General features: G+C 42.8%; 1 protein-coding gene across 3 annotated transcripts in view; it reads left to right on the plus strand.

The window, feature by feature from the left end:
• Positions 1-24,062, plus strand: part of lingo2 (leucine rich repeat and Ig domain containing 2) — a 289,552-nt gene that overhangs the window by 217,692 nt on the left and 47,798 nt on the right. For all 3 annotated transcript variants that reach the window (XM_061787552.1, XM_061787551.1, XM_061787553.1), the window contains one exon: positions 5,308-5,394. The gene's annotated coding sequence lies outside the window, so the exon portion shown is untranslated. The remainder of the gene's footprint in view (positions 1-5,307; positions 5,395-24,062) is intronic.

Raw genomic sequence — 24,062 nt, forward strand, 5'->3', positions numbered from 1 at the left:
ATGACAGTGACTAGCCAAGCGTGCGAGTGGAACCACTAAGGTTATGGAATGGTGGTCAAAGTCCCTTTTTTTTCTCTTTTTCTTTTTTCGCCCCTAGGGTAAAATTTTGGCCGTCAATAAATCTTTCCAGGCAACGCTTGAAGTAGCATTTCCAAATCCACTGTTTGTTTCTACTGTTGTGTGCATTACATAGGTCAGAATGCGTCTGTGACATGGTTTCTGTGGCATTTGTAATGGAGACTTTTGGGTTGGTTCTACTCATGATGGACATACTGATCACAGGTTCGGCATATTTCTAAGTCATCCTAGCTTCGGCAGCTGGACTTTTTTGACATCCCCCTACAATGGAGGCTTCGAAGCGCAAAAATGGCAGACTGCTAAGTGAAACTGGCATTGGGGGCTTGATTTTCCGCAAATCTCAGGGGGTGCTAGAGAGCCAGTTTTGGGTTAGGGGGTTTAGCCAGTGAACATTTTCGATGAACATGCCTGTTCAAGTTTTGGAGTTTACGAAAGCCCTCGGATTTTTCACTCGTGGCCTTAATAATACTCTTGTTTTGAGTGACACTGTCAGAGGTATTACACGGTGCAGTTACTTATTCCATCGACTGCCACGCTTCAAGTCTCCTGTCAAGATTTATTAACTGCAATTGAATCCATTTTGTTGTAGTCTGTTACAAAGTGCAGCATATCTTCTTAATAACAGCTTGTGCAGACTGTAATAGAAGGCTTAATGTGTTTATTAGACGCGGAAAAGGTTAAGATAGAGAAGGCGGGACGCTTCGGTGGCGACGTGACACCTGCTGCATGTGCAGGAGTGATGGATGTGATTTAATAGCACAAATTAACTTACCGAAGACCCTTTAATGCGATCTGGCATTTGCTTGCCCAGGGCCTAATGACTTTATTTGCTTTAAAGATGCATTCATAATCTTGGAAACAAGACCAAAACAACATAAACTGGTTGTCATCATAATTCATAGACGGTTTGAAAGTGATTAGACTGTAAATAAATGGATGAGTAAACATCCCTTTTCGGGCTGTATTGGAGCTATGTTGTACTGTACAGTTGTACAGGTCTGGTCTCCTAGACTCCAGGTCTGATCCTCTGATGCTGTATTGTCTGATATCCTGTCTAAGTCATTTGGTCTTCTGGTCTGCTCTGGTCTCCTGGTGTGTGTTTTTTTTCTTTTCTTGTTAAGTCCCTACCCTGGTCTGTTCTCCTGGTCAGGTCTCGTTTCAAGACCTAGTCTGGTCAAGTCTGGTCTCCTGGTCTGGGGTTCTAGACTCCTGGTCAGGTAATCTGGTCGCCTAGGCTGGTCTTCTTGTCAAGTCTCCACTCTGGTTTGATTTGGTCCCTAGTCAAGTCTAGTTTAGTCTGGACTCCTAGTCTGGTCTGGTTTCCTCATCTGATTGGGACTCATTGCCTGCCTTGGGCTGGTCTTCTGGTCTGGTTTCTCTGCTTTGACTGTCGTTACTTCAGTTCTTATGGTCTGCAGCTGCTCTAGTCTAGTCTCCTGGTCAGGTCATATGTCCTAGTATGGTCTTGTCCATTTTTCCCCCTGGTCTTGTATCCTCGGCTGGTTTGGTGTGGTCTCTGCAAGTGAAAATGCAATTGATGCTTTTACTGTCTTTAGCAAGATTCTTCTTGTCTGGTCTTTTTTCCCCAGATTCTTGTCTTGTCAGGTCTTCTGGTCTCTTGGTCTGGTCTTGTGTTGGCTTGTCTCATATGTTAATGAAAACTCCATCAATTCTTTTGCTCTTTCTAGTAACATTTTCCTGGCCTGCGTTATGTCTAGTCTGGTCTCCTGGTCAGGTCTTGTCTCCACCTCAGCCGGGTCTTCGAGGCTGGCCTTGAATTTTTTTTTTCTCTCTTTTATAGCATTCTCCCCATCTGGTTTGGTCTTGTCTCAAGGTCTGGTCTTGTCTGGTCTTCTAACTAGTCTGTTATTTTCTGTTTTCCTGGGCTTTTTTGTCAACTTTTCTGGTGTCATCTTTTCTGGACTTCTGGTCTGGTGTTGTTTGGTCTCCCTTTCTGGTGTGGGGAGGTTTTGTCTTCAGGTCTTGTCTGTTCCCCAAGAGTGAAAATACAATTGAAGCGTTTAATGTCTTTAGTAAAAGTCCAACTGAGGGTTCAAAACATCTGGGGCAATGGGGCATGGGTCTCTGTTCGACATGGTGACGCAAGCCCGGACACACATCGTATGGTTTATTTTTAGGGCTTCGGGATTGAAGTTCTTTGTCACTTTAGAGCCTCTTGTCAAAAGAGTGTCCTCCACACTGCACCAAGGCCTCTCCACACACCCGCTACTCTCCCTCGCTGTCTTATAATGACTTCCTTCATCCAGGCAGCAGGATGAAACACGAGCGTGTGGCGATTATGCAAAAAGGCGTGCCTGACTTGGTAATGTGATGATAAGAGTGAGACAGCCATCTTCTTCCTGGTCCAAAGACGGAGAGAGGATGCGGTACGTCCCGGTTGGGACGCTCTTGTTAAAATTACTCTTGACACGGCTCGCTATTAGCGGACCGTTAAGAGTTCAAGGACAATGGTGGTCCATCTTTCCCCTTTTTTTTTTTTGCTCATTTATCAGCCGGATCCCCTCATTAAAGCCTGGAACTGACTCCTGACAATGACCGCAGAATATTGATGAGATGCATTTGAGGGAGCCCACATCCAGCCTCCCTCCCCTTTTTGTCCACCTTGGATATTCATGGCAAGTGGAAGGCCCATTTGACAAATCCAACTTGAGCAATAACCTCTTTATGGTTCTGCACACACCCTGTTGGATTGTAGTCATTTACATATAACAGAAAGCACTCAGTCTTAAAGGATACATATTACGCCATTCTTTTCACAGTCTCACATGGTTCCCATGTGTCTCAATTAAACCTGAGTGACATTCTTCTGTCCAAATGCACAAAGGAATTGTAGAAAACTTAATGTTCGCTTGTCACGCTCTGGTTGATATCGCTCGATTTTGAGGCTGGGGCGGTTCTGCGAAGCAAATGTATTTATATCGCGCATTTCATACACAAGGTAACTCAATGTGCTTGAAATGATTACACGCATTTAAAAACAAAGAGAACAAAACATCATAAACATTAAAAACCAAGAGAAACGTTTAAATACAATTCAAAGAGCGTACAGTGCAAGAAAGAGCTTGTAGGTAGACGTATTCTGGCATTTTTTCACAATTCCAAAACAGTTCCCCCATGTCTCAATAAAAGCTCTCTGACGTTCTTCCGTCCAATTCCACATAGGATCAAGAATGATGACTTGTCACACTGCTTGAAATGGCTCGGTTTCAGGACGCTTATTCTGTCTACTGCGAATGTCAAGTATGGCTTCCGTTACCTTAATGACACCGAGGAGGCGGAGCGAGTGGTTCCGACAAAGCGAAGGCTACTCATTGATGACAACTTAACGACTTTAACTACTTTTCAACGGAGCAACTCGCAACAAATATACAGTAGCCGCTGATTGCGGTCATATTACAAACCTTTGGAGACTTTGAAACTCACTCCTCCTCATCCAGATTGCAAACGAAGGGCGCTTGCACAAAGCCACCACTGACTAATTGAACCGTATCTCTCCCCCCAACATTACCTACCTACCTACCTAGTGACTTACCTCCTACTTACCTAATCTACCTACCTACCTACCTACCTACCTGTCAGCTAATGCTAATCTGTGCTAACACTGCGGATCTACGGAGCGTTTTGGGTTTGAAATGATGTCCGATCAAAATCCAATCTTTTCTGCTGTTTTATGCATAACATAGGTCAAAATGAGTCCTGGTTTAAGTTGGACAACTATGCGCTTTGTCGATTTAATGCAATAACCTTTGAACACCGAACCGCTTGCAAACGACAGGATTTAAAATCGCCGTCGTTGTGACGTAGTTTCGTCGATTAATGTGGCTGCTACGTGACCACTCGGCTCGGGAAAAACTGGCAGAGTGATAACGCGGCTGCGTTTTATTCAAAGCTATCCATCACCTGCTATAAACTCAGACGAGCTTCAATTTATTTTTGGAGAGCATTTCAGAACCAGAATTGTGCTGCGTCGGGGCCCATTTCGCGGAGGATGATGTCGTAAACATAAGCTTCCACACACTTTTGGAAGCGCATTTGTGGCTTTTAGGCGAGTGAGACACAGCCGGCCGCCGCCGCCAAGCCGTGCAAATGCACTGTAGAAAAGCATACGTGTTGTGGTTCACAACAATACTTAACTATATTTAGAATTTATACTCGAATTGGATTAAAAAGGCAAAGCTTGCGGTCACATAATCGGGCCTTGGGCCTTGGCCTGGTGAAGAACCAGTCAAAAACCATGGTCAAGAATCAAGTCTACCTCTAATATACAAGTTTCGAATTTTGTGGCAGTCAGACAAAATCTCGAGCACAAGTTCATCTTTGAAGTGCCCCTGGAAATTGCCAAAATGGCCCCTTCAGAGGAAAATGAACTCGTTGGTCATGGGTTTGTGAGACGTTTTGGTGGGTCTCCTCATGGTAAACAAGTTACCAAAATTCATGATGCTAAAACAAAAAGGTTCTTGTTTCAGGAATAGCGCTTTGCTGCACTTTGAGGGAAGGAACCCAGTCAAGAACTATTTCAAGAACCAAGTTGACTTCTTATCTGGTGCCAGATAAAGCTGGCAGAACGGATGGAATAGCTGCAACTGATCCAGAAGAAAGAAACTAAGTCCAGAGTCAAAAAATGAGTCAAGAATAAAGTCTAGACTTGGTTTTGGCATTGTTCTAGGCTTAGTTCTTGACCTCCTTCCCTCTGGACCATCAAAAAGGTGGTGCTCCTCTGTTTGCAGTATAACATCATTTTGGGTTTGCCGCTGATCCACCACTGGCTCAGTGTGAACGTGGTAGACAAGACTTGATGTGATTCTTGACTGGGTTCCTTCCCTCAGGACAGCAAAAGCAGTTTTTGCTCGTCGCAACAGCAGGACGTTTGTCACCGAGCATAACGTTTTTTGAAAATTCCGCCCCTGAAGCCAGTTTATCTTATCTATTACAACATGAAAGTGGGTATGTATGCCATTTCATGGCTGCTTTAAGGTCATTTTGGCATTTGCAGAGGTATTTCAAAGACAAACTCATTTTTGTTATAGTGTGGCGGCGAAGTGAGATGACTCTCCATAAAAGCAATCCAATAGCTGCATCTTGGTTAGAAATATTTGCAATAAAAGTGTGGCCATCTAATGTGCAAATAGTGAGCTTCTTTGGAAACACTATTGATCGTCCGTGTGGCTTAAAAGCCTTCGCATCATTCTCGCTGTCATCTTCTTGCAGATCAAGACTGAGAATCGGAGCAACTGCAGCGAAGGAGGCGAGAATAAGTGCGGGCCATGGCTGAGGGGATAATTGCGTCTCAAAGTGGTAAGCAGAAGCCATACTCTTGCAGTCGCTTATATTTGTCATCTTTTCCACCCTCACATGTTCGTTTGAGGCGATTGAATGCCTTTTTTTGCCTGACTTGTTGGGCTTTTAACGCGAGGCAGGAAAGGACAAAGTAGCACAGGCGTTAAACTGAGGTCAGCCTGACGCGCTTGCTCGCCGCGTCTTGAACTTCCGCGCACCAAAGACGCTTCCCCTCCCCTTTTCATGTATTCACCATGAATGCACTTGGAGTAAAAAGGACGAATGCTGCCATTTTTGGATGCCAGCAGTGATTTGCCATGAAATCAGGAGATGATGGGATTTCTCGGAAACAGGCTGACTTTTGAAAAGGGTGTGTAAAAGAACCTTACATTTCCAACACATGGCGCTATAATACTTTGCTCCGTGATACATTTGACCTTGTTGTTGTCCCTCCCAGTGAGGCACTGCCGTTATTGTGTGTTCCGAGATAGCCTGGCGTCAGTGCCCCAAAACCCAGACACTGTCAACTGGCAGTGCCCTGGCAGGATTAATGGTAGCATGACAACAAGAAGGGCATGGGATCGAAGAAAATGTGGACAATTGGAGAATACCATCTCATGACCAAAGTTTGCAAATGATAGCAGTGGCGTCGCAATACAGCAATTGTGCCTTCAAAGAACTCTAGGTCGTTTCATCATCTTCCCGGTGGTTCCTGACTTGGTTCTGGACTCGGGTTCCTGATTTGGTTGCTGATTTGATTCTTGACTCGGTTCCTTTCCTCAGTACCAATCGGTGTTAGTCTGACACTGCAAAACTTTGCTCAGTCGGTTGAGAAATGTCAACCCCGAAAGCAAGGAAGCATGGAAGTCGGCCATTGTGGTTCAAAGTGGTCCTTTCCTCCAAAGACAAACTTGACACATTTTGTTATACTTGCAAAGAAATGAGACTTTGTGTTGCATGGCGGTGAAATTTGATGACTCGCCATGCCCATACTATGCCATTGACGTCAATGGAGTATACAGAGATCAAGGAACTCTCAAGAGTAGCTTCGTAGTCTCCCCGGTGGTTATTTGACTCAGGACCAGCAAAGATGCTAGTCTAGCACCCCAAAACTTGGCTGTGTAGGTTTAGAAAATTCAAAGTTGACCATTTTGGTTTCATTTTGGCCCTTCAAAGACAGTCTTGTCCTAGAGATTTTGGCAGATTGCTTCCAAATTTCAACCCCGTGAACAGTGAACCCTCAGTCTTTGCGGAGAATTGGGACTTCGAGTCCTGTTGCAAACATCGAAAATCTCCCAGCGATTACGAGCCCCTTCAAAGGTTTTATAATTACCGATAGATGGCAGCAAATCACTACTTCTTTTTTTTTCCGTTTTAGGTGCATTTTATTTTATCAAGCCAAGAACATTAAAACATTTCAGCCCCCTAACCCAGTTTCACTTAGCAGCATGGCACTTGGGAGTTGTGCCTATCACGAGCAGAACAACAACAAAAAGTCTCAAGAACCCATGCCCTAAAACGACCAGGAAGTCTGCCGCTTAGTTTAAACCGGTCAAGACTGGATGTCAAATGGGTGTGGAAAATAACCAGAAGTTTGAGTAAATCCAATAAAGGAGCGAAGCCAAGTCAACAAAGTTATTTTGGGGGATTTCTAAAGTGCATGTAGACGTGTCAAATCCTCCCAGTTATCAGATTTTTCACGTTCACATACTGTAAACTACTAATTTGTTGAAAACTGCTGCAACTAATACTCTTATACAGCATGTTTTTCTGCAAAGAAGTAGTCGGAGCACGTCCGATCTCGTCTCGGCGGTCCCACGTGAAGCTTCTAATTGCACGACGCAGTCGAGCGTGTCCGCCGACATTAGATTTGTTGTTTTCTGTTATTGGTTTTCTCTTGGCCCTCACATCAGTCGAATGTGGTCTGATTAGATCCGCCGGCACATTTTCACATCTTAAAAGAGAATAATGACGCTCCGAGAGACTGATAGATCATGTAAATGTTACCTAGCTGGGGTTTATTAATAAATACTTGATGGCTTCTTTCCGAGACAATTGCAGTCTTAAAGGGGACATATTGTGTAAAAGTGACTCTTTAATTGCTTGAACATAAATAGTCGAATCTCAGGACTGCTTTCTCACCCACGAAGTGTGAAATTAGGCAACCAACTATAAATCATTTGTTAGGTGTCTATTTCTGAAAATGTGTCTCGAAGCAAGACGTTCAGAATTTCTATGACATAGCTGTAAGCAGAGCTGCATTCAGTTTGGCTGGATGCATAAATCAGCGTTTGCTTCTGATATTCTGATATCAGGGGGGGGGGGGGGGGGGGGGGGGGGGCATTTCCGGTCATGCTAATGGGGGTTGCTGTTTTCCGCGTCTTTAACATGGACAGAGGGAAGACGTTCATTGGTTTTCGTCACCAAAGGCTAATAATTGAATTTCAATATTTGTTTACAATTGAAAACACCTCAGACGTTGTTTAAATGGGACACTGTGTTATTGCTTTGCCATGCAATTTAGTTAATTAGTTTAGAAGAACAAAATTCACCATCAATTTCAAATGTTAATTATCACTTGAATGGCCTATTATCAATTCTGTTGATGTTTTGGATTATACTATCATTATTATTCTGTTCTAACTATATACCGTATGTATCTTCTGGCATGGGGTTTTTTGTGTGTTTTTTTTTTTTAGTCGCTGTCAAAAGTGATGGAGATGAGCTTGATATTTGCTGAGCGAACCTTCGTGACCGCGAGTGTCGTCGTCTTGTCCGCCGATCTTGCGTCGTGCGATGACGCTGTCACCCGCGGTGGCCTACTTTAGCCCTGATGGATGGCCATCTCGGGTCTCTCAGCGACACAACGGCATCCCAAAAATTTGGGATACTTGGGTTTTGATGATAAGTAGATTTTGACAAGAATCCACGTCACTGGCGTTGATCCATTTCATTTTATTTTTTTTTTAACAAATATCAATTTTCTCTTTGGGTTTCCTCCCACATCCCAAAAACATGCATTAATTGGAGACTCTAAATTGCCCGTAGGCATGACTGTTGAGTGCGAATGGTTGTTTGTTTCTGTGTGCCCTGCGATTGGCTGGCAACCAGTTGAGGGTGTACCCCGCCTCCTGCCCGATGGCAGCTGGGATAGGCTCCAGCACGCCCGCGACCCGCGTGAGGAGAAGCGGCTCGGAAAATGTTTAACCAAACCGGTCCGGATTTTGCACTCTGTAAATGCATGAATGATCATCATTATTTTCTTATGTATATACGTTTTGATAGATTTTTGTTTCGCACACCCGTGACCCGAGTGAGGATGAACGGTAGAGATGATGGAGGGGACCGATGGATGGATAGATGGCCGGACGGATGGATGGATGGTGTGTCGTGAGATTTTTCTAACGTAAAATATGTGCCAGGACAGGTTGGAAGACATTGAATGAGTGTACCTAATGTTATGGCCTGTGTATTCAGCTTTGATGTTTTTGTTTTTTTCCCCTTCATTTTGCGTTTGTCGCTCACGGCCCCGCTAAGCAGCTTCTTTCTCCCCCTCCAAGACTTAATTAGGCGCCCGCTATTTTGCTGCGTGGAAAAAACAACAGCCAACGCAAACAAACACACAACAGGAAGAAAAGCCACAGGGAGAAAAAGAGAGATGGGAAGAATACCCACAATGCACTCTGCTATTGCTGCTTGCAGTTAAGCAAAAAAGAGTGACTACCTGTTTTCTGCCCCCTTTCAATTGAAAGGTTGGTAATCGCCTTTCACGCGAGTGCGACGCCTTCATGCATCGCGGCCTTCGTTGTGCCCGGTGACCGCAAACCACACGCTCGGCCAACGTGGCGGCCCGGCGGCGCTGAGCCCCACCCGTGCGCGCTGGCAGCGGGAATTTATTTGTATTTTTAAATCGACCTACTTGCATCATGTGCTGATGTACTGTTTTCCATGCAAACCCAACATCCTTGCATTCATGCTCGCAAAACAGTTGAGTGGCTTCAAGCTCGGATTTGCATTTTTCATGTATGCGCCGTTTACAGTAGCGCGTGAGCTCATTCTGACTTGATACATACGTCATGCCAACATGCACAATAGAAATAAACGGAACGGCCAGTCTGGAGAGTGACATGCGCGGGCACCATTATTGTTCTGTAACTTGACATGACATCACGATGCAATACGATTGACTAGTTGCAAAATGTATCTAACATCTGTAAGGAATATTTTCCACAGAAGCCTTCCAGTAATCCTCGCTGTTTTGTTTAGGTCAATTGCGCTTTGTGGCTGTTATCATGAATAATTTGCGTGGAATGATCTCATCACAGTAATTATATAACGAGTCGCATTTGGGCTGCTGTGCTGTGGAGGTTTTTTTTTTTTGTTTTTTTTTTTTTTTGACTGTGGCTTATTTGTAGCCATTTTATTTATTTCTATTGTGCACGGTAGCGCTTCTCCGGCAAGGAATGATGACATCACACCGATTGTATGACAACTCTCCTTGGCACTTGTGTCAAAGCCAAACAAATGAAAGTCTGGACGCGGTTTAAACGAACCGCATTGCTTTGTCTTTGGCTAAATGCTCGTCACATGACTTATGGACCGTGGGTCATGTCGTTACCCAGCGTCTCCACATGCTTATTAATATCGGCCTGTGGTAGCCTTGGTCAGTTTTTGCCTTTTTGTAGGCTGCTCCATATTCAAGAAATCAAACCGAGCCTCATTTACCTTCAACAGTTGAATGATGTATTGTGTTAACGGTCATGAAGAGAGATCGCATCCCACTTCTGATCGATCGATAAACAGGAATCTCACGTATCAAAAAACAGGGCGCAAACTACATCCACTGAGTAGACCTTGGTGTCAAACTCAAGGCCCGTGGGCCAGACGTGGCCCGCCACATCATTTTATGTGGCCCGCGAAAGCTAATCATGCTCGTCAACGTCCGTGATTTTTGCTCAAATCTGTACCCAAATTCCAAATTGTCATAATATTAAACAATAATGTTGAGATATTGCATTTTTGTGTTACCAAACCCTCCTTCTACAGTAACTTAAACAACACTTGAACAAACTATTACCCTTGTCTTCTGATTTCAAAACTAGTTTTCCCGCAATTTTGTTGTGTCATGGTAATATGTTTTGGTGATGATTAAACATTTATATGTTACACTGTTCCAACGGCCCTCTGAGGGAAATCATAACGACAATGCGGGCCGAGACAAAAAAAAAGAGTTTGACACCCCTGGAGTAGACGATGGCTCACGGATGGCGACAGGGAGCGATAACACCTCCAACCGCCACGGAGAGCGCTTTTGTTTCTAGTGTTCGTCGGGCCACAAACAAAAATGACACTCCTGGCGCCTCCAACGGACACCTAAATCCACGCTTTAAAAAAGAATCATAAAAAAAAATAAAAATAACACCTCACCACAGCAGGTGTCAGGAAACAGGAAATAAATATTTTATGCGACACTTTCCATTGAAAAGCGTCAGTGACAGAGATCAATAATAATAAAGGATCTGGCTGTGCACAGATATGGTCGCGGCGAGAGGCTAAGACGATTTCAAAATAGCTGCGAGTACATTTTTTTGAAAGCATGCCGTAACTCTGCCAGCAGGCATATTTACTGTAGTTGCACTTTTTTTTTTTTTTTTTTGCTCGCATACATTCCTTATATAATCTATTAAACTGAAGAAGTTGGAGCTAAAGTGCATAAAGTACCAACATGGCGGAGGAATAATCCCAGTCGAAAAAGGGGGAGTGGCAGTAAAAAGGGCTGAGGAGCGACACAACAAAAGTGCAGGAAATTAGCCAAAGAGGAGCATCGCTACACCTAATAAGCAAGAAGGTACTTATTGAATGGCAGCAGGAGTGCCCGCGCGTCGAAATTCAGTTGGCCGCATTCCAAGAAAATACCATCCCGTCGTCGGCATTTTTTTTTTTTGCTGCAATATTTCCAGCGGCCGTGGCCGATAAGGCTGACACAAGCCACCGAATTTTAATAATATCGTCAGTCCCTGGAGGTGGCTCGCGCGCTAGCTCATCGGCCGTCGTATTAGAGATGCCCGCGGGCGGTTTTTAGCGAGTCGTGGCTGCTAATTAAATGGACGAGGCCAGTGCCGTAAGCAAACTTTTTTTATGGCCTCTTGGATGCGTTTGTAACAACGCCGACAGTCGACTGATTTGAGAAAGTAAAGGGATGATTGTATTAAGGTGTCTTTGCAGTTACACACACATACACAGAGAGAGAGACACACACACACACGCTCACAATACATTTTTGTAATACATTTTTATCGCAAATGTAGGTGGAATCGTTCATGTGCCTTGCTAAGATGTTGCTAAAAACAATCCTTGTTAACCTGCCAATGGGGATTCTCATTTTAAGTTAGCACACTGCTGCTTGTAGCAACTTACTGTGTGCTCCTATGATATGATTAGCGGTCCAAGTCCCATGTGGTTCCAGGCCCAAATCCCGTGTTTTTGTGCCCAATTTTCTGAGTGGTTTCAGTTCCAAATGTTAGGTGGTCCCTTGTGCAAATTCTGGATAATGGAGTTCCTGGTCCAAATCCTGTGAATGGAATGTGATTCCTTGTTCAAATGTGGTTGCTGATCCAAATATCATATGTGGATCCAGGTCCAAATATTATGTGGTTCCCGTTCCAAATACCATGTGGTTGCTGGTCAAAATCCCATGTGTTTCCAGGTCCGAATTGAGTGTGGTTCCTGGTCCGAATCCTATGTAGTTCTTGGTCCAAAGCTTATGTGGTGCCTTGTCCAAATCGTGTTGTTCCTAGTTGAATTTTATGCAGCTCCAGTTCCGAAGGCTTGGTGGTTACTGTTCCAAATCTTTTTTTTTTTTTTGGGTGGGGGCACGGGGCGATTCCTAATCCTGTGTGGTAGCTGGTCAAAATTGTATGTGGTGTCTTGTTCTAATGCCATGTTGTTCCAGGTGCAAAGGTCCCAAAAATATGTGGTTCTAGCTCTAAATGATAGTCGTGGTTCCAGATACAAAATGCCATTTGGTTCCTGATCCAAATGTAGTTGCTAGTCCGAATGCAATTCGGTTCCTCTCCTATGTGGTTCCTCAAAAGTCAAATGCTTGAAAAGGTACAGAGCGTACAGCCAAAAGTGAACCCCCTGAAACTGTTTTATGGTCCCATGCTTAATATCACACTTCCTGATACATCCATTGGTGTGATGTGATGACTGTTCCTGCTGCTTTGGAAAAAAAATACAAAATCTTGTTGTGCGCCCCTGTTTTACATCATAAATCTTGAAGATTTATGTCAATGCCGAACATTTACATGGCGATATACAAGGCAGGCAGCCTTGACTTCATTTTATGTGTTCATTTGGGAGTTGTGAGCGATGGGCTCAGTGGATGAACGGTCTCCGTCGTACCGCTTGAGTGAAGGCGAGGCTGACCTTTTGGATTGTTGCGTTCGCGGCTCGTAAGGTACGAGCGGTTGCCGCCCGCATAAAACCAGCCAGGAACACCGACAGGCTCTTTTTAATTGTCGGTGCACGTAATTAGAAAGTGAGTCATGCACTCCAAAGCTGGTCGGTTCCTCAATTACTCAGGTAAAAAAAAAATTCTCAATCTTTATACTGGTGTAGGAATTACAACTCCAATCACATGAATCTGCTGGCCGGTTGTTGTTCAGTACACAAGAGGCTTTAGCAGACTCAGTCGAAAGAGAGTGGACTCAACTCAGTAAGTTGAATCAGCTGAATGACTTGAGTTAAAAGAATCACAGAAACAGTGGACTCAGATGAGTCGGTTGAATTGCGAGAGTGGCTCGAGTTAGCGGACTCGCCATAAAGAAAAGTGGACTAGGGTGATTCAGGTGAATCGGGTGACTGACTCGAGTTAGTGGAATCATCAGGACGGTTCCTGTCTCATATGATGTGGTTTACTGACTAAGTTTAGCGGACTCACCGGAAACAGCGCAGCTGCAGATGAATCAGTTGAATTGGGTGGTGGACTCACGGAAATACGGTGGACTCTGATGAGTCAGTTGTAATGAGAGACTAACTCGGTAGACTCAGATAATTCATTTCAATCGGTTGACAGGCTTAGTTTAACAGACATTTTTGGAAGGACCGTGAACTCGTGATTTGGTTTATTGACTGCGGTTAGCAGACGCACCGTAAATACTGCAGATTCAGAAGATTGAGTTGCATTCGGTGATTAACTCTCATTTTAGCTGATTTACAGAAATACAGTGGACTCTGATGAATCCGTTGAATTGAGACTACCAGACGACTGGAAACACTGCTGACTCAGATTAGTGAGTTGAATCGGGAGACAGACTCAAGTTATTGGACTCCACAGAAACATCACAGACTCAAATAAATCAGCTGAATGTCTCAAGTTGTAGTATACTCACCGGAAAACGGCAGACTCAGATTTTTCTGTTGAATCGATTCACTAAGTTGAGTAAGAGGACCCACTGGAAGGACCGCATACGCAGATGGTTGGATTTACTGATTCAAGTTCCCAGAATCACTGGAAACACCCCAGACTGAGATGAGTCAGTTGAACTAGAGACCGGCTGACTGGAAAAGCCAGGGACTAAAATGATTTGGTTCACCGACTTCACTCCATTATTAAAATCACTGACTCAGTGAGGGCAGTGAGTCAGATCCTTATAGTGTTTGATTCAGACTAGAATCATTTACTGCATTTACGTTATACTTGGCCTCGCTGCAAGTTTTGTTGACGGTATCACAACTATTTAGCATTAAATCACACACTGTGATTTCCTGGATGGATCCTCGTCACATTTTAGCCGCAATAAACGGCACAGCGGACGACTCCTCTGGGACGGCCGCCGACAAATGTGTCATTTAGATGCAAGTCACTAAATAAGAAAAGGTGATGCATGCATACAGAGTAGCACAAAAAAAAGGAAATTGGCTGTTTGTCACTTTGGATAAGGTCACAGTGTAACGTGGCGTAATTGACTGCAGTCGGGACGCCGCGCTCACACACGCACACGCAAAAAAAACACAGACTGACAATGTAACTCGCTTGTTATCTGGCCTCCGAGTAAATGAATGTCGTTATCGGGGCCATCGTTCTAATTAATGTGATAATTTATTCATGCATCGTTTCAAACAGGCCTCTGAAGCAGAGTAAAGACAAACGTCTAAACAACCACTGTATAGACGCAAGTATTGGGACAAAGCAAGAGGAGACCTTATGTTGGCACGTAGTTAGCATTATGTAATACTAATGTAATCTGTACATCCAACAAGACGGCAGCTCTGCTTAGCTTTTGTCGTCCGACAAAGTTGACAGGTCACGGGTGGAGAAACTTGGTGTGGGTTATTTCAATTGGCCTGATTGGTGTTAGCACGAGTCCGCCTACAGTACTTGAGTTAGTGAACCATTATGAACAAATCGTCATAGTTGATGGCTTTTCCGTTGAATCCTGTCAATCGGGTGCATGAACCGATCCATTTGACTCTTCTCAGTCCATCTGTGACACCACACAATTCACTCCAATTACAATACAAAATAATAACAACAATTACGATTCTGTAAAATATTATTGACTGCATTTATGATGCGGTACAATACAATTTACGGCAATAACGATCAGTGAACCGATACTACCAAATCATCATTCTGCTGTGTCCCTTGAGTCCTCTAACTCTCGTCAGCCAACCGATTCGACTGAATCGTCTGAGTCCTCTGTGTTTCCAGCGTGTCCCCTCGTTGATATGACCGAATCATCGGATTCTGTAATGTTTTTTTCTGGTCAGTCTGCTCATTTGAGTCCGTAAACCAATACAGGGTATCGTCTGAGTGTGATTGGGTTTCCGTGAGTTCGCTAACTTGTGACAGTGAACGGTACACTGTATACTGTACCACAGTGACAGGAAGAACAATTCAATGGTCTTCCACACGATGGGAGAAGGTACAGTAATTAACCTGTGTATCCACATGATATTTTTGTTCGGTGATGTGCCGGGATATTTTTTTTTTTTCTCAAATAAAATATGTAACTTGGCTCAATAGAAATTGTGAAACACTGATAAGACCAGAGCATCTTATTTGGCAGCGTTTTCCAATAAGACCGTTAATTGGAGTTGGTGAACCGATTCTACCGAATCATCTGTGTTGACTGTGTTCAATCTGCTTACTAGAGTCAGTCAACCGATACTACCCGGATCATCGGAGTCTGCGCTGTTTCCGTTTAGTCCACTAACTTGCATTGTGTACTTGGCAGTAGCCAGTCAGAGGACTCCTAGGATTTGACTCCTAGGAGTCCTCGGATTCCTGTTTCAGTACCAAGATTCGAGTCATTAACCTGATGAGCTGTAATCATTATGTCTTAAAGGCTTACTTCAAGAAACAAGTTCCCAGACATAGGCAGCTGTCCAGAAATGTTCTCAAATTTCACATGACCTTAGTGAGGATAAGCGGAAAGAAAAATGGATGGCTGGATGGACATGGGTGGACAGGCACTCCAAATAGGCAGAGAGACCTGCCTATTTGTATGGAAGCATTCCTGGTTGAGTTTGATTCGGCATGCCGCTTAATTAAGTTTGCGATGTTCGGCCCAGTGCTTTGCAGATGGACTTTAATTGCTTTAATGTTTAATTGGAGGAACGCAGGACGGTGCGGCTTGACTGGCATTTGTGATTGAAAACGTTACGGAGATTGACTGCTAAGCTTATTTATAGTGCGTCGATGTTAATAAGCGAACGCGTACGAGCGCTTCCCGTCACGAGTGTTTTCACAAACACGCCGTAATGAGACGTGTCGGGAAGCAGGACCTGTCTTTTTCCCTGACTTTCCATGCAGCTGCGCCAGGGAGATTGCTAATTATTAGCTGCTAGCACGCAGGAATTATTACCTGCTGAGCGTGACCCTGCCCGCAAACTCCAGCATGAAAGACGCTTTCAAACGACTCGAGAGCCGATTCAGGAAGAATAAAAAGAGGAAATCAAGCAGCCGCTTGCTCACGCAGATTTTATTGGCAGCCATTGTTGAGCTGTTAATAGTCGTATCCTTGCTGTCACGCAAAATCAATAAGAAAAAAAAGCTAGAACGCTAGAAAGGTTGTCACAGCTACTTATTGCATTAGATTGGGTTAGGGTCCAATTACTCTGTGATGCAAAAAGATTCCCAGTTGCGAACAATACGACTCCGATAACAATGCGATACGTTTCATTCCGATGACGATACAATGGAACACGATTAACTCCCATTGCAAATACGACTGCCTCCAATAACATTTGGATACAATCCAATAACGATGTGACACAATGCAATTCACTCCAATTACGATGCAATGTAAAACGATTAACTCCGTTTACGATGGAATTCAATTTCCTCTAATGACAATATGAAACAATACGATGCACTCCATTTATAATGCGATGAAGTACAATGTACTTGCGTAGCCAGTCGCTACGCTAAGATTCAGTCAAACAGCAATGGGATATGATTCACTGCAATAAAGATACAATGCAACGCAATTCTCTCCAATTTGCAATGCAATTAGCTTTACACCAGTAACAATACGGTACGATACAGTACGATTCACCCCAACAACGATGCGATACAAGTTACTCCAATTACGCGGCGCTATAAATAGTTCCCCTCCAATTTTGATGTGATAAAATATAATTCATCCCAAAAACCAGCGCACCGGGTCCACAGGCGCGGCCATTCGGGCAGGCGGGAAACGAGACAACAGGCGAGGATACGGCTGCGGGAGTTCTTGGCGCGACACAAGAACACTGAATTCGATTTAAGGTGACCGGCTATCAACACGAGCTGAACGTTAACAATGATCGGGCGGCGAGGTGGAGTCCGGGATTGTCTTAAGTACGCAGCTGACGATCGATTGATTGGATGTCCCGGCTCCAACTCGCGCCTCTCATCTTCAACATTGACACACGGACACACGGGGGCGCTGTTCAGTACTGATTCACTCAAATAATGATATGATACAATGCGATTCATTTCCCATACGATGAGATTGACTCGAATAATGAAACGTTATGATTCACTCCGATGAAGATGAATCATTTACACTTGCTACGTGTTAACCGCAATTGTTTTTCCACGGCCTTCACATCGCCGACTCTGCTTGAGGGAAGGCCTCCGCGTGGCGTCCGCGTGGCCTCCATGTGGCATCCGCATGGCGCTCGCCAACTCTGGAGGTTTTTCATCATAATAAAAACAACTACCCCCCATTCAAAAACATGTTTCCTCCTGTCTCACAGCTTCAATTGTGCTGTCAATCTCCACAAAGCAGCATTTGTGTTGCCACCGTCACCTTCCGAGGAGCGAGCTTAAGCTCGCTCCTCGGAAGGATGCGTTGCAGCGGTTGTTCTTTTCTTTCAACTTGTTCAGCCTTGTCTTGTTTTAATTTCATTAAAAGTTTGCTGCACCTCCGGGGAGTCTCCCCCATCCCCCCACCCACCCCTCCTTTCTTTTCATTGTTGCACAAAGCTTGCCAAGGCTTCTCCTGCTAGGGTGCTTAAATTGCTCACACTGCGTTCAGGTCAAAATTGGACCAAAGCATCGACAGCGGCGATGCTTTTTGCGGCTCAAATGTGTTTATGACACAGCAGGTTTACCCTTGTCTGTCTTACAAACACACATCTGGATCATGGAGTATGTTGTCGGCATCGGAAAGATGTGTCCTTTAAATCTTCGGGAAGATTATTCTAGCGCTTCTCAGATTGGGGTTCTCGGCCCCCGTGACGTCCGCGAAATGTACCTTGGGGGTCTGCAACATAATTACTTTGTATCATTTTAAAAAGTGCATACTCGGGCTACCAAATATATTGATTGAGCATCGTCGTCGCCATGTGCGTGTGTGCAATAGTCACATCGCAGGGCGCTGCAATGTTTGTGTACATATGCTCAACTATATTATATATTGAAAAGTGCCCAGTAGAGGGACCTGGTTACACATGCAAACAAGATTAGCACCAATGCTGTGTGATAACTATTACCGAGGACGCGGGAACCAATGTACACCTGCTGCATTTACTGTTTACCTCTTCAGAATGAAACAAATGCGCGATGCAACAGATGAGACGGCGGTGTGGCCAGCGATGGCAAACGTCAGGCGTACACAACAACGTGTGTTGTTTCAAGTCATGCGTTCAAAGAGAGAAATACGAATGCATATTATGTTAAAACATGTTCAAAATAATAAATGGATTATAAAAAGAAATAAATAGTGTTAGGAATGTTCTAATTACCATGCAGTATAACTGGGGATGAAAATAAATTATTTTACCTTCATGTGTGGACTGTTAGTTACTTAATACTACAGGTCATTTAAATACCGGTCGACTGAAGACAAATGACTTAGTATACCTTTGTGCATCATTTATTTTCTTCTGAAACGAGAGAATGCATTTTCTGTAGAAACAAGAAATTTGGTGCAGAAAAACGTGGCTGCTCGTCAGCATTCACACCATTACTCCTCGCTACTTTAGCTTGGCGCCAATTAAAGCCCCAGATAAATAAGCGTGAGTGGAAATTGGAACCGCAGGAGGCAATTCAAAGCGGCAGAAAGGAGGCAAGCGGCGTTACTTGAAAGCGACTTCATTAACGGCCAGACGCCAAGTGACAACGACGAGGAGTGGAAGACGTCGTCAGGTGTGTGGGCGAACAAAAAATGTCAAAGAATTATTAGTTTGTATTTTATTTAATAAGTCAATTTGCTCAATTTTTTTAATTCAAACAATTTTAAGATGGTTTTTTTTTTTTACCTAAAAAACACATTCAATTTAAAACTAATTTCATTTAAATAATTGTCTTAACCATATATATTATTCATCCACCCATTAATTAATTTATTTATTATCAAATAAGGTTTTTAAAGAGATGATGGTGACAGTTTACCGATTATTTGTATTCATTGTTTTCAATGCCAATGCGTTCCACTATTCCATCAATTATTACAGCCAGCGACACCTGCTCTTTATAGCACTTGGACCTAATAAAGCTTGTAAAATTGATAATGAGGAAACTGAATTTGCTGGAGATGCATTTAATTAAATAGCGGCATGTGTGTGTGTGTGTGTGTGTGTGTGTGTGTGTGTGTGTGTAGTGTAGTGTGGGGATGGTTTACAAGCAAGTCTATGCAGAAAACCACCAGGAAATGGAAATAAGCGAGCCATGTCGTGCGTTTGAGACCTCGGCGTGCTTTAATGCGCAGCATTGAATGATTCCTACGCGGATAATGTATCCTACATGCGCGCGACGTGTGCGGCAGTTGATGCAGCTGCTGACACAACCATATTTTAGTGAGTGTATATATATATATATATATATATAACGATGGCCGCCGACACCAACATTTCCGACTGGATTCATTCAGTCCCAAGTTTTCGGAGCCTAGAGAAGAGCACAGATATTCTACGTGCAATCCACTTCTGAATTAAGATTCGACAAGCATCGTTTCGGAATTAGGATTACATTTGCAAAAAAAATAATCAAATTTGAAAAGATTTAATTTTTTTGAAAAAAGAAAAATAGAAATATGATTGATAAAATAATTCAAGCAAAATATTGTCAGGCGACAATACAAATACAAATACAAATAGCTCCGCAAACAGTGGCGTTACCCGCTGAGTTAGCCGTTAGCACGACACGCTAACTCGCTAAAACATCAACGACAACATTTACAAAAAAAAAAAAAAAGTTTCTTTTACAGTTTCACTTTCACAGAGTGCGATGATTTAGTGGCCGCGCAAAGTAGTCCAGAAATGAAAAAGAATGCCACGACTCGTTAGCCACGTTATCATGTTGGCTGGCGCTTAACGTCCAATAATGTGTCATTTACTCATGTGACAATACCGTCCATCCCAAAGAAAACTCCATCCTGGTTGAATAGTAGTCTGGATGGAACGCGTCTCATTGGCTCACAATTTGGGGCGAGACTGAACATTTATCTCTTGTTGCTCGCATACACACGCGCGCACACACACACACACACACACACATTAATTCACCCGCTCATCGTCACGAAGCAATAATCTATTCATCGTGACGGCCGTCTACTTCTTTCTAAGCTGTGCACTTGATTACATTGCGAAACCTGGTGCTTAAATATTGATTCAGTTCAAAAGACTTTGTAGTTACACAATTACTAAAGTGTAGCCATTAATGACGTTCTCCTGTTTGCAGAAATGTAAACAAAAGTGACAGTTCTTTTTTTAAATGTGTACAAATTGACGTGTTTCGACCACTCGAAGACTTCGGAACACATTTGACCTCTCGGCGCGTCGCTGCGTCCGCCCGTTGTTTATCTTTGCGTATTTTGGCAGCGCCGTGAGAGAATTGTTGACAGGATTAACGGCGAGTGGCTTTGGATCGCAAACACTGATAATGTTTTGCGGCCCGCTCCAAATGGAAGTGTAAAACCCCCAGCAAATTACCCACAGCGACATGGGGGTTGAACTGGCCATATCGCTGCGAGGAGCCAAGTAAAACTCGGCGAGCGACAAAGCAAATAAAAGCCCACCCACGGCTTAATGGGCCAGTTTAAACCCAACACTCTTAGCTAAAGGTTTTTTTTTTAACTATATCAAAGGATAAAATGCCAAGCAATCATTGCTAATGTTAAATGTCCAGTGATCTCCTATTCATCGTGAGAGTTATGTTATGCCAGAGCCTGGCATTGTAAATATATTTGAACACACACACTAAAACATTACAAGCGTGATAATAACGGGATTAAAAAAAAACAAAAACACTTTTTTCACCAGGAACCACCTCAGAAAATACTGAGGTACTAACCAAGTACCACTATTGTCACCAACATTAAAAGGCATTTTAGTGCTGTTCGTCAAAAACGAGGCTGAGGTTTTCTTCTTGAAAAGTAGGTTTCATATTCTTGGAAGCTACTGTAACATTCTGCACAGCTTGAACATTAACAATGCGCCTAAATATAGGACGATATATATCCAAAAGGGTACCTCAATAAATGTTTTGAAACAACCAGTTTTAGAAGATGAAATGGAAATGTTTTGTAATTCCTGAACTGTGTCGAGCGAATGTACTGTACTGGATTGGAAACAAAAGTTACAATTGGCAGTCAAACACAATATTATCACAACGATATATTAAACATACTGGAATTAGCTGCGATAAAGCAGGACTGCGAGAGGCGAACGACGATGTAACGGTGGATTAAGGCCTCTTTATACTCCCGCATTGCATCACATGACCGACGAATTGGCCCGCACGGCCCCACGGCAAAAAAAAAAAGAAAAAAAAATCAGCTCTCGTGATTGGTCCGTTTTAGTCACATGCTGTGATGACCTACTCGGTGTGCCCCTCGGTTCTACATACCGTCTACGCCGCCGCCTTCTCGACCGATTTTGCAGCACGATTCAACGTATCATCTGGTCATCTCGGTCCATTTGATCTCGCAGACACTGTTCCACCGTCGCCGTTGTTGTTGCTTTGTTCCTCGTTCCTGAAAGGAAAGTAAAAAACGCTTACCGGAAGTGGCCCCAAAAATGCACCGAAAACTCCACGCTGTGGTGTCCGAGCCAGCACCGGCCGTCGCGACACCCCGCGACTCCGAGGCGAACTGCAGTACATTTTCAAAACTGCGCGCGAGGGTTGATTGATGATTTGTTTGGAACAGTCGGGAACAGTTTGAAAGTGCGCTACTGACACCCAGAGGGCACGTTGACGTAAAAGAGAATAAGTACACTGCGGTCATGTAAAATAAAAAGTCAATATACGTCGTTTTGTGACAAAATATTGAAATATTTGATCCGTGACTGCAGGATAGTCACGGCCACACGGTCTTTTCAGAAGATGCAGATTTGTTTTTCTCGATTTTCTTTTTTCTTTTTTTTCCCGCATTTCGTGCGATATGGAGACATCAACTTCATCATCTGTTAGGCCCGGAGCGTCGGCGCTTGGCGGAGCGTGACGAGAGAGGGTCAGGGAGACAGTTGGCATTGGCGCGATGGGCGCACGCACGCGCCGACGCTCGTTAGCCATTAGCGCGCCATATAGCTATTTCATTAAACTGCTTTTGTTTGTATGGGTCTTCGCTTGAGGGGGGGGGGGGGGGTGTTTGATTTTTTTTTCCATTTTATTTTTATTTATCTGCTTTTATTTGTATTTATTCAAATTTTAATGTATATTGAGTTATTATTTGCTGTCATTTACTTGTTCATGTTTTTGTTCATGTATTTTTATTCTTTCTTTAATTTTGTTGTTGTTTTATTTAATTCTGCCTGTGCAGGACTTGGCGACCTCTGAGCTTTTATTTCTGTATAATTTGCAGGTTTTATTCTTTTGTGTGTGTTTTTATCTTTTGCCTGAATTTTTGTATTTTATTATTTTTATTTCATTCATTTATTTTCATTTTATATAGTTTTGTGTATTTCTTTTTTATTTAATCATATTATTTTGTGAACTATTTTTCTTGACTTAATTTCAGGTTATATTTGTTTCCTTTGTTTTATTTTCTATTTTTATTTTATTTTATATTCTACCTGTACAAGACTTGGCCACCTGTGCCATTTTGGGTTGGATTAAGTTATTCAATTATTCATTATTTAATATGTGTACTTTTTGGGAATTCATCTGTAATTTTATTATTTTATTTATTTCATGAATATTATATTTCAAAGTATTTTTTCTCTAGTTTGAGTTTTTTATTTTTTTCATTTTTTTATTTAGTCAATGTATTTGTTTGTTTGTTTATTTATATTCCACCTGTACAAGACTTGGTTTCCAGTGCCGGTTGGGCAGGGTTGGATTAAGTCATTAATGAGTTTTTATTTCTATCATTATCATTTTTATTTGTTTGTATTTATTTTAATATTTTGTTGCATTTACATCTAGTTTAATATGTATTTATTTGGATTTATGGTATTATTTAGTTAATAATTGTTATCGATATTTTTTTTCATCCAAACGTTTTTTTCTTCCTTGATGCTTTAGTTGAATAACATGTTAAGTTTTTTTTTTTTTTTTTAAATTGAATACTACCAGTGCACGACTTCTGCCACTGTGAGTTGGCTCGTGTAAAGCCGAGGCACGTTTCCACGGCGACGCTTTTGATTGCAGTCAGACACTGCAGTTCAGCGAGTGCATTGTTTGATCAGATTGAAGACATTTTTTTTTTTATTTTTTAGGGGAAGGTGTCACACCAGAGCCGGGATAAGTTCCTTTGAATTCATTCCAAAAGCAATTAAAGCAACAGATGAACGGGTCCTCGCACCCCCATGGCGAATCCTTGACGTGATCATCAATCATTGACGCCATTTTCAGTCCACGTTAGACGACATCGTCAAAAATGGTTTGTCGTTTGGTGTCACCGCTTTCACAGATACAGTACATGCTTCTGATCGGATGGAACGCTTCAAGTCTTCAAGAAGCCTTCATCGGGCCATCACTAGGAGTAATAAGTGAATTATACGAACCATTGTTACGTTATTTCATTACAAAATGGACCTAATTATAATGCGTTGTGCAATTAAACTACAATTACAGTTGCTTTTTAAAGTGTCCATGATTACAATTTGAATTACATTTTAGAAATTGCTGCAAAAGCTGGCATTTATTGAACAATTAACAGGTAGAATACTCTAGCACTTCACGCAGCTGCTTAGTCGCAAGGTCTCATGGCAATGTGGCGAACATGACTGGAACTTCATTTTTCATCGTC

Source organism: Phyllopteryx taeniolatus, chromosome 10, assembly GCF_024500385.1.
Source record: "Phyllopteryx taeniolatus isolate TA_2022b chromosome 10, UOR_Ptae_1.2, whole genome shotgun sequence".
Taxonomy (NCBI): domain Eukaryota; kingdom Metazoa; phylum Chordata; class Actinopteri; order Syngnathiformes; family Syngnathidae; genus Phyllopteryx; species Phyllopteryx taeniolatus.